The sequence below is a fragment of the Petaurus breviceps genome, unplaced genomic scaffold, assembly GCF_028583685.1.
Source record: "Petaurus breviceps papuanus isolate PSGF00001 unplaced genomic scaffold, PetGlider_PUasm1.0 66, whole genome shotgun sequence".
In the NCBI taxonomy this organism is placed as follows: Eukaryota; Metazoa; Chordata; class Mammalia; order Diprotodontia; family Petauridae; genus Petaurus; species Petaurus breviceps.
In genome coordinates this window covers 3969812-3980592 of record NW_027186442.1, presented here as the reverse complement: position 1 = coordinate 3980592, position 10781 = coordinate 3969812, and the positions used below count along the sequence as shown (strand labels likewise).

General features: G+C 35.8%; 1 pseudogene; it reads right to left on the bottom strand.

The window, feature by feature from the left end:
* Positions 1 to 5249: 5249 nt before the first annotated feature.
* On the bottom strand, positions 5250 to 6932 carry LOC138173889 (hsp70-binding protein 1 pseudogene; annotated as a pseudogene).
* Positions 6933 to 10781: the final 3849 nt, after the last annotated feature.

Below are 10781 nucleotides of genomic sequence, written 5' to 3'. Positions count from 1 at the left end.
TTGAAAAGTAGTGTTTCTCAATGTAAATGATCCTGGATGCTCACTGTTCAGGAATATTCTAGTTTATCCCAGGGTGATATGAGGTTAAAATGCAATTATTTAGAGGCAAAAGGTCCTTAGAAGCAATCTAGTCTAACCCTTTTCATTTTTATAGAAGAGGAAACTGATCTATAGAGACATTAATTGATTTCCCCAAGTTGACATTACTGTAGATGTCCAACACAAGATTTGAACCCAGAGTCTTAGAATCAACCCAGAATCAGGGATTTTTCTATTGCATTATGAATCCTGCTTCAACTATGAAGTTGATTAGTTTCCCTCTAAGGTACCTTATAGCTTTGATCAAAGAAATACAGATCTTCAGTGACTATAAATTACAGAACATTTGATGTTCTCTGATAAATTGTCTCACTTCACAGGTCACATGTGTACTGAGTTTTTCTTTTCCTGTATTTACCTTCTGAACCTTTTTGGTTGAAGCTAATGAGAAAGCCACACCCTGTGCTGCTAAACCATTTCCTGTTTGGATAAAGACTGCATCTCTAACTAAATCTGAGAATTGATTGTAGTAAAACGCCAACCAAGATAGAAGCAATATATTTCTGGAGACTGACCATCATTGGATTGTGATCCATAAGAAGTAGAAAAGCTCAAAGTTGGAAGAGTCTTCAGAGACTATCTAAGACAAGTCATATAATCCATTCATAAATAGCAGTTTGCATTTCTACAGCATCCCTGAGAAATTATCACCCAGTTTTTTTCTTAGGAGCCCACTATCTACCAAAATAACCCATCTCACTTTTGGACATCTCTGTTAGAGAGTTTACTCTTATTTTGAGCCAAAATGTGTTTCTTCAACTTGCAACTATTGCTCCTCATTCTACTCTGAAAACTAGTAGATTTCTTTTCCCTATGAGAGCCCTTCAAATACTTGAATAAAACTTCAATTGAAAAATTCAATCCAACAAATGTTTATTAGGTCTTGGAAAATAACGAGCGTTATTGTTGCTTTGATAGAAAACTGCCTGAAATTCAGTTTGTAATTTGGGATGTTAAGGGAAGAAACTATCCCCTCCTACTGTAATTCTGATAGTTGAGGTAAGATTGAGCTCCCCTCATTCCTCTCTACTCTTCCCTCCACTCATATTCCCTCTCCTTCTGCCTACCCTGGCTTCCCTGCATGCCATAACATGGCCAATATCATGCTACACTTTATTTTGTCCTATCATGTGCTCAGACATTAGAAACAAGTTCTTTCCACCATGGCAACAGAGTCTGTTTATGTGTATGGGATAGATGTAAATCAGGCATTTTTATTTTGGAGACTGCCTGTAACAGGGCCCCAAAACTGCCCCCATTGGCTAATACAGACTCTCCTTTGGTAAATTAAAATATGCTGGCTCTTGAGAGCATATGGTACTCAGATGTTGGCTTTGCGTTCTATCAAATTCATGGTTAGGTTTACTGGGCCAGTACTGTGAGATCAAATCTGAGGTGTCATACAAAGAAAAACAAAAAAAAGAAGGAGGGAGAAAGAAGGGGAGAAGAGGGTATAGAAGAAAAGAAGAGAGGGCAAAAGAGGAGGAGAAGAGAGGACAGAAGAAGAGAGGACAGCAGAGCAGAGGAGAGTGTTAGGAAGGGAAAGGAAGGACGTCTGGAAGGGACCTTAAAGATCATCAAGTCTACAATGATCTCTATATTAGAGATGAAAAACTGAGTCTCAAGGAGATTAAGATTAAGTGGTTTACTCAAGGTCAAAATGAATAGTAAATAGGACTTGATCACCATATCCCCTGCTTTTTTCCCCCATTTTATGCTACCTCTCTATGATATCACCCTCATTCTGAAAAATTCCTGATGGAAATCCAACATATTCTGCTTAGAGATACAGTCATAAAAATCAAAGAATTATATTAATTGCTATGAAAGATCTCTTTTAAGTTCATAATCTTAGGTGAACTATTCTTGTAAAATCTCTATATACCCTGCTAAAATTTCCAGTCTGCTAGTGAAATTAAAGTGGTCCTTCAGTGAAAACAAACAAACAAAAAAAGACATTGCTAATGAAGGAAGAAAGCACTACAGGTCTATGTTCCTATGTCCTGGATCCAAACTCCAGATAATGGCTTTAAGAAAATAATGAATTAGAAGTAACTTTTGTAGCATTGTTTCATTTTTATAACTGGGTAGTTACAATTTTCTATTACAAAGAAAGCATTGATAATTATCAACACTAACTTAATTTTTAAAATTATTGCCTGGAATAGAATTTCAGAGCTAGAAGGAATCATAGAATCATAAGGTTTTGGAATGCCCAAGTTTGAAAAAAATCTTAGAATTACTGAATCATTAAAGGTCAAACCTAGAAGGGAACAAAGAATCAAAACGATATAATATCACAGCTAGATGGGATCTTGGAATCACAGAAAAGAATGAGAGAGCTACAAAGGGAAATAAAACAGAAAGATCTGAAAAGGAGTTTAACGTCCTCAAGTTGTAGTATGGCAGAGCTGAAAAGAGTCTTCTGATTACAGGACACAGAATGTGAACTGTGTAAGCAGTCTAAGCATCTTCGAACATAGAATGGGGCACCTGCAATGGACCTTTGAAACATATTATTTTAGAATTAGCAATGAACTTAAAGATTATCTAACCTAACTCCCTTTAAATACAACACCTTTTAAAGTAGATTCAATTAATTCTAGCAATAAAATATTATTTTTTCTCTAAATGAAAATAATATAAGAAGCTGAAAATGTCCTTAGCTCAATAATTTTTTGACAGGAGAAAAGGATAATACTTTGAGTCGAGATGATGGAAAGAAGGGGCTGATAAAAGGCAGGAGTTGTAAAGAATCACTAGTTGGATTGGGTGTTTTGACTGTGGAGAATCTGGGTAGAGACAAGCATATGGTCCTGAGGAAGCTTCCATGCATAAACCATAGTTAAAGCCTGGGAAGGCATAAGTAGGGTCAGACTATAGACATAAAAGTTAGCTGAGGATAGCTTCCACGTGTGTATAAGTAGCCAGAGGATATAAGTAAAGTGTGTAAGACCAGAAGGAAAGTTATAAGCAGGTATAGGCCGTGAAGAAGGTACCAGAGGATCTTTTCTATCTGACTCATAGTCAATTTAAGCAAAGGTGGTCTGCTGCTTTGGATAGCTCCCTTAATGAGAAGCTGCTCTGACAGTACATCTGAAGCCTTCCATGCTGAGAGCCATGGTGATACAGTAGAGCCTGAACAGATAAACACAGAGTGCCCCAAATGAAATAGTGGTGGACTAGGAGGTGGTGGAGTGGGCACAATTAGAAACTGGTTACAGGCATTTTGCTTTTTCCCTGCTTGTTACAAGCATGTATAGTCGGGAACAACAAATTTCCATATTTACTCTGTACAAATTAAAAAAAAAAAACGTTTTTCATTTCCAGAATGAAAGGAAGAGCCACATCTCCTGATCTAACTGAAAGTTTACATAGAGTTTCCATGTACTTTAAGTATTTGGCAGATTGATAAATTTTTCTTCATTGCATGATTCAAAAATGGATAATGAATATCTCCTCAGTTTGTCTTCCTTTATTTCTACAATATGCTTTGTAATTTTATGTATATAATTAACTAATGTATCTTGGTAGCTTGACTGCTAAATTCTTTATATATTTTGTAGCAGTTTGGAATAAGAGTTCTTTTTCTATTTCATAGATTATGTTATTCCTATATAGAAATATTGTCAGTATATATAGAGTTAGTTTTAGTTTATCTATTTTACTTAAGCAAACAATTTTCTTTTTCTACATTTTCTAAGGTTTTCTAAATAAAGTTCAATCTCATATTCAAATAAGAATTTTAAAAACTGCTGTTTTTTAGGCTTACAAGACCTTTCTCTTGTCATATTATTAGTAGTAGTATTTATAGTACTATCTAAAATAATTGTATTGAAAGGATATATCGTAGCTTTACCTTTGTATTGACTATGAAATCTTTCAGTGCTTCTAATTTGACAATAATGTTAGTGCTTGTTTGTAAATGCATACATCTTAGAATTTCAAAAAGGGCCTTTCTATACCTAGGCTTTTTAAGGCTCTTTCCATCTCTGCCTCTCTCTCTAGTATAAATGAATGTTTTATTTTTAAGAACGTTTTTCTTCATCTATATATTTATACACATGGTTTTGGGTGTTTTCTTGTTTGTTTAATTAAGTGTGCTCATTATTTTCCTAATATCAAACCATTTAATTTCATCACTGATATAAATCCAACTTCGTCATAATGGATTTGTTTTTCAATTTCTGTCTTGCTAAATTGCTTAGTCTATTTGCTAGGAATTATTAAATCTTGTGCATCAACATCCAACAAGTAGATATTAGATATTTAGGAAGACCTAAATTTAAGTCCTACCTTTGCAGATAAAGGCTGTGCAATGTTGAGCAAGTTACTTAACTTAAGATACTTAAGTGTAAGTATCTCAGACTTTAAAAGTCAGAGAATGTGATGATCTCTATTCATAGAAGTTACTGATAGTTTTTTTTTTTTTTGGTTTTGCCTTGGTGTAGGGTTTATTTTTTTTCTTTAATAATTTTAATTGCTTTCTCACTTAATCTTTTCTTTTTATATTTTGTTAGTTTATGTTTTCAGGAATATAAATTTTCATCCGAGTGACTTTGCTATATTTCCACAAATGAGTTATAGTTTTTTTCTCTTTTATTAAGATATATTTATTCCTGTTTTACAATTACTAATTACTTCTATGATTTGTTCTTTAAATCACTCATTATTCAAATTATGTTTTAGTCTCAATTGATATTTGTATCCCTTGTGTTTCCTAATTGTCACTTTTTATAATTGAATTATAGTTTGCAAAATTTTTATTAAATATTTCGCCTTTTTGGCATTTATCTGCGATTCTTTTGCTGTAGTAATAATCTGTTTTAAAAGATATCATGTGATCTTTAAAAACAATACACACATATATCATTGATGTATATCTATCTATATCTGTATATAGGCAGATAGATAAATCTATAGATCAATAGATTGATATGGAAATAAAGGTAGATACAGATATAAATTCACATATTCACAAATATTCTTTAAAAGTCTCATTCAGAAATTATTATTATTATCATTATTATTATTTTGGCGGGGAGGCAGAGCCAGGAGGGGGGAGAGTTCCCGGGCGGCCTCCTCCGCCGCCTTGGGCTTGGCAGCATCCATGCTGTGGGGCGCGGCGCCCCTTGGTCCCTCCCCAGCATTCACCGGTCCATGCTGTCATCCGTGGGGGAGAAGCTCGCCTGCAGCAGCTTTTCGCAAAACTCCAGCTCCTGCTGGTACTCTTCATGCTGTTGTAGCAGCTGACACCGATGTCGAAGGAGTTCCTCGAACCCCAGTTCAGGCTCCCGGCATTCCCGGATCCCTCGGGGAAAATCTGTCACCACCCCGCAAAGTGCCCCCAGCACATGCTCGCGGAAGGGGCTGTGCTTTGTGCGGCTCAGGGCCACCAGCTGCTGGACCATTCCCATGGTGCACAGGGTGCTTTTGTGCTCAAGGTGGCCCACCAGCCGGTTCTGCAGAAGGAAGGCCGACTTCACCTTCAGCTTCACCACATCCCTCTGCATTGCCCGCATCAGCACAGTAAAGCCGTCAAGGCGAAGGAACTGGCGCAGGCCAGCTTCTTGTTCCCGGACCAGGCAAGAAATGGCATAGAGGGCCTTCACTCGCACTGTGTCGCAGGGGTCTCAATCAAGCAGGTGAAGGAGCTTTCGTAGGGCACCCAGGCCCAGCACCTGCTCCTGGATGGCTGCCACATTCTGGCTGCATGTACCAATAAGGGCAGCCGCTTGCCACCGCAAGCCCTCTGCCCCTGCCTCCAGGTAGCGGCCCACTAGGAGGTGTATCCCGGACAGCTGGTAGAAATCTCCACGGGCCTCACGACCCACGCCTCCGCCCACCCCCACCCGCAATGGGCGCCGCCATCATTGCCGGAAATGCGTCCCAGAGATTATTTTTGACAAAGGAAAGGGGAAGAATTGTTCCAAAAGCCTTTTAAAGTAATGTCTTTGCATGTCATGTTTCAGTTCCTGATGTTTATCACTCATGTTTGTGGTCCAGAGGTATTTTTTTTTTTTACTACAAAATTCATTTCTAGATGGTGTGAAAATAGACATTCTAGATCTAGGAATAAAAGTCTTTAGTCATCTTCATGCCCCTCTCCTTATTAATGATAGCTTCTACCTCAGGTCCTTTCATTTCATATCTTCTTTTTTCATTGCCTTATACTTTTTTTTTAAATAACAATGCAAATACTTTAATTTAAAGCAGCTTTTATCAATGATAATTAGTTTTACATTTATAGGATAATTGATTTTGTAGTGTGTCCCAATATTCTCTTCTTTGGAATATCATCTTAAATTTTATTCTTTAATTTCTCATATAGAATATTCCTAGGAAATTTGATTTGCTGCTCCTTAATTAATGAAGCCTTCTCATTTGGCTGCTTGAAACATATATTTGACATTGAAAATCTGGAATTTAATCACTACATGCACTGATGTTTTAAACCTGAAGTTTCTTTCTGTCAGATACATGTGGAATCTAGTGTACTTTGTCTCCTAGGGGCCATCTCCAATCATCCTAATTTATATCTTGCCATTGGACCTAGATTGCTCCAGAGGAAAAAATAAGTCTGGTGAGCTTATACAGCCTTCCCTCACTTAAATTCAATCTACTAACAAGTCATGGCCTCATCTTTCTAATGTCATGGTGCTCTTTGTTGATGAATAACAATCAATACCTTTGTCTCCTATTTTCTTTGGGCATACTTTTCTGATATTATTTACTACAAGAGAACTAGTATTTATCCTTAACTTATCTTTGCATATCTTGTTTTCAAGTTCAATTCCAGACTTCACTTTATGTTGAGATTTGTGGTTTTCCATTGTTTTTCTTGTTGTTCAATTATTTTTAGTCATATTCAACTCTTTGGGACCCCATTTGGGGTCTTCTTTACAAATGTATTGGAATGTTCTGCCATTTCCTTCTCCAATTCATTTGACAGATGAAGAAACTGAGACAAACAGGGTTGTGTGACTTGTCTAGGCTAAGCATCTGAGGCTAGATTTGTACTCAAGGAGATGAATCTTCCTGACTCTACTCCCAGCACTCTCTCCATTGTGCTACCAAGTTGCCCTTGGCTTTTCTTAATAGAATACTATTTATTTATGTTGTATACCCTTTTGAAGGTTAGTTTCTCAGTTTTCTTTTTTTCGTTATGCATAAAAGTGCTGATCTTTCTGTTCTAAAAATGTACTCCTACCCAGGTTTTCTGTCTTAGTCTTTTTGTCTTTTGTCACTTATTTTGATTACTGGTAGATTATGTGATGCCTTTAATCTATTTGCCTCTTCTCCCTCAATTGCAATGACACATTTTCTCCTCAGACTTTAAATTTGGTATCTTTAGCCTGTTCAATTTTAGCACTATTTGGACTTAACTTGATCCCTGCTTTGCAGTAACTCCATGGGGAGATGATCATATAGAGGGTTTTCTAGTTCTTTTCTTCTGACATGGAAATACTTTTTCTTCTAGTCAGCCCAACAGCTTCTAGATTTTTCTTTTGTTTATCATGATTGAATTCTCTTTTATTTCAAGAGATTAGACACATTTAATATTTTTGTGTTACAGTATGTGGGGAGTTCAGACTGAATCACTACTATGAAGGAGCAGGAAGGAGGTCATCATAACTGAATCATGAAACGAATGTCTTTTGGCTTTTTCTTTTTTTCCTCCTGAGTTTGTAGCAAGAATTCTGGCTATGGATGGTTAGGATAATGAGGAAATTCAGCATATCAACACTGATATTATTTTGGAAAATATTACATTGTATAAATGTGTTTTGTTTCTTGTTCTTGCTAAAATGTCAGTTATTAATCTTATGCATTTCTAGTGGTATTGATGTTATGGGTGAAGGATTTATACTGAAAATAACTTATACCACTACTTCACCTATCATCTAACATCCTTTAAACATTTTTCAAACACAATATGAATGCTACGCATTACATGATCTTCTTTCATTCCTACTAATCAGTAAGAATGTCTTCAAAGGGACCTGATTCATATACTATTTTAGACTTTTTATATGTGAGGACTGGAATTATATGTTTGTATGTGTGTATTTTCATATAAATACTTATATATACAAGAATAGTATACATGCATCTATTTATACATGAATATGAACACACAGAAAGTACGTGTGTATACTTGATAAGTAAATATAATATATACATATATACACATATGCTCTATACCTATTATATTGATTACATTTCATATATACATATACATACATATTATGTATGTATGTATGTGTATTATGTATGTATAAATATTTATATACTGATCCACTATAATATTTGTTTCAAGAACACAAATTTTTCTTAAACTGATTAATATATTATGGACCATGTTTAGCATAAAAAGAATTATGCATGGTTTCTTATGTAAGAAATAAGGAAAATACAAGTTTCAACCCTTCTAGATGACCACTTTTACAAAGAGATCCTAGATCTTCATCAAGGTAAAATACTATATTTATTATATACCTTCTGGTGCAATAGGAGCTAAGTAGAGGATGACTGTTTCACATCCTCATCACCACATTCCACTAAAGTCTCCAAACTTTCAAGGGACTTTGTTGGCCTGGTCAGTTGGAAGTGCAATGAAAGCTGAACAGCAGCCTGAGACCACAGATTGCACCATTAATTAATGTATTAAAAAAATCTATTTATCATGAATAAATAAGTTATAAATCTATCATTTTGTTAGATTCCTCTTTTTATTAAATGCCACTTACAAAGATTTTAAGCATTGTGCTCCCACCCCATTTTCTCGTAAGTAAATTTTTTTTCATTTGCTTGTTTGTTTTTGTGGAATTTTGCAAAGCATGGTGCTTTTGGAGAACATATGTGTTGCATTATAGCAGAACTGACTAGATAGATAGGTAAGTAGATAAAATAGATATAGATATATACAAACATTATCTCTATACTAAACACATGCATGTAGAGACATCAATATATGTTTTCCATAACCTAGAATATTGTTCTGTATGTTCATAGCAGCATCTTAATCAAGCCTTATTTAATGGATAGATGAATGAATGACTGAGGGACTGGAAGAATAGTAAAAAGCATTAGGGATATTTAGCCTCGAGTAAAGGAGACCTGTTGACTGTCTGCTGAGGTTTCTTATAAGGAAGAGGAATGAGAATTGTCTTGTCTTCAAGAGAGGGGAGAATTAGGGTAGTGGTTGGAAGTTTCAAGGAAGTAAAATTTTAGTTCCATATGAGAAATCCAATCCCATTCAATCCAATGTAATCTGGATTTATGAATAAAAGGATTAAAAACAACACCAACACCAACTATATTGCTTCTGTTCTTTAGTAACTCACATTCTTTTATGGATAATATATAATACATCTCTATAAGCATTATAATAGTTATGGCAAATGCAGGCAAATCATGAACCCATATATGATTCTTTGAAGACAGAAAAAATAAGTTCAATTGTGGGGAACAATGGGAGAGAGGAGGAGAGTTTGGGAAATACTTTGAGCAAGAGTAGGCCTTTGAACTAATCCTTGAAAGAAGAGTGCATTCTAGGCATGGCAGACAGATTGGGAATATTCCTAGCAGAGCACAAGACAACATACGGAGGTTAGGAAATAGGTAGCAGATCAATTTGGCTGGGATATAGAGGAGTTATATAGAACCAGAATGAAATGGTAGGGTGGAGCATAATTATGACCTTAAATTCTGATTAGTGAGTTTACCTTTTGTTCAATAAGCAAGAGATGGGCTACTGAAAGCTTGAATTGGGGAGTGAAACCATTAGATACCATTTTAACTATTCAAAAATGGAATGGGCTACCTTACTGGGTACCTTACTAAAGGTGTTCAAGCAAATTTTGACTGACCATCTGTTAGATACTGCAGAAGGGATTCTATGCTAGGTAGAAAAAGTTACACCTGTGTTTTCTTCCAGTTCTCTTAGTTATGATTCTATGACACATATTCAAGGAGTTTTCACTTTCATGATTAGTTAATGCTCAGTAAATGGGGAAACCCTCAGGGTTATGCTCTCATCAGTATATGTAAGGATCTATGCTTGTAAACTCCATTAAGACTAATGGGCCTTGCCTGGTTCACTCACACTTGTAATAACTGGAGGATTTCTCTCCTCCTTTCCACACATTTAAATGTCATTAACAGTTTGACAATCTGAGGAGGAAGAAAACCCAAAGGAAATATCAAATTTAGTTTGACATGGTGCCCTTAAATCATTTAACAATGACATAATGAAGACTGAATATTATTCCTAGATGTAAGTCAACACCTAAGTTGAACTATACCCATACCTTCCAAGTCCTGAAGATGCTGTCCCAAAATATAGTGCAGTGCTTTGGAAGACCATATTGAGCCTGACATTTGAATGGTGAAAGGTGGAAATTAGAGTGGTTAGAGATCTGCTTTAGAGTTAGGAACATGTTAAGTTTTCTTATTTACTGGTTCTGTGACACTGGGAAAATTGTTTAACTTCTCAGTGTCCCAGGCAACTCTCTAAGACCACAAGATTCAGAGAAGGCACTGATCTACATTGATAGATGGGGTGCTGTAATGCTATGCACGAGCAGCTTTCCAGAAGAATGCTACTGTGAACAGCTTTTAAGGCTCTGATTACACAGTATAGTGAACACTCTATTGCATAACAAATCAAAGCAAAACAT